Below are 843 nucleotides of genomic sequence, written 5' to 3' on the forward strand. Positions count from 1 at the left end.
CCCAGCTATCTTCGGACCCAGCACCCCTCCTGCCAGACCAGCCATCTTTGGACCCAGCACCCCTTTCTGCCAGCATAGCCATCTTCGGACCCAGCACCCCTTCCTGCCAGACCAGCCATGTTTGGACCCAGCACCCCTCCTGCCAGCCCAGCTATCTTCAGACCCAGCACCCTTCCTGCCAGCCCAGCCATCTTCAGACCCAGTACCCCCGAGTGCCAGCTCACCATCACTCTCTAATAACATAAGATTAATTTCCACCACTCTAGTCTGCGCCTCAGTTCCGTTCCCAACCCTGACAACAGATAGAAATAGAAATATACTTAAAGAAGTATTTTACTGCAGTAAAACGGCACTCACATTTTCTTTAAATCTGTGCTACATAGCTAGAGAAAACAAAAGAAAAAAAAATTGGCATTCCGTTTTCGCTCAAAAGATAGAACATCTACAACTAGTGCACTGCGTGGCACCGGACAAATTATTAAAATATGACACAATGCGAGTTACAATGCATTTTAACCCCAAATGAAATAGTGTTTTGCTTTTTTGTTGGGAATTCACCAACACCGGGAAACATTTTGGCACAGAAAAAAAACTGGCCGTGAGTATGTGTTACATCATTTCCTGTTACTAGGACTCAATGGTTGAAATGACTGCAGAGCCTTATTCTACCATTGACGCGACGTGCTGTTCCCGAGGACGGAGACAGAACGTCTCGGGTTACGTATGTAACCCTTGTTCCCTGAGAAAGGGGAACGAGACACTGCGTCGGTTACGACAATATGCCTAAAGGCGTTCCCATAGTGTCGTAACCAACGCAGTTGAGTTCCCCTCGAAGGGGAACGT

This window comes from Etheostoma spectabile, chromosome 9 (genome assembly GCF_008692095.1).
Source record: "Etheostoma spectabile isolate EspeVRDwgs_2016 chromosome 9, UIUC_Espe_1.0, whole genome shotgun sequence".
In the NCBI taxonomy this organism is placed as follows: domain Eukaryota; kingdom Metazoa; phylum Chordata; class Actinopteri; order Perciformes; family Percidae; genus Etheostoma; species Etheostoma spectabile.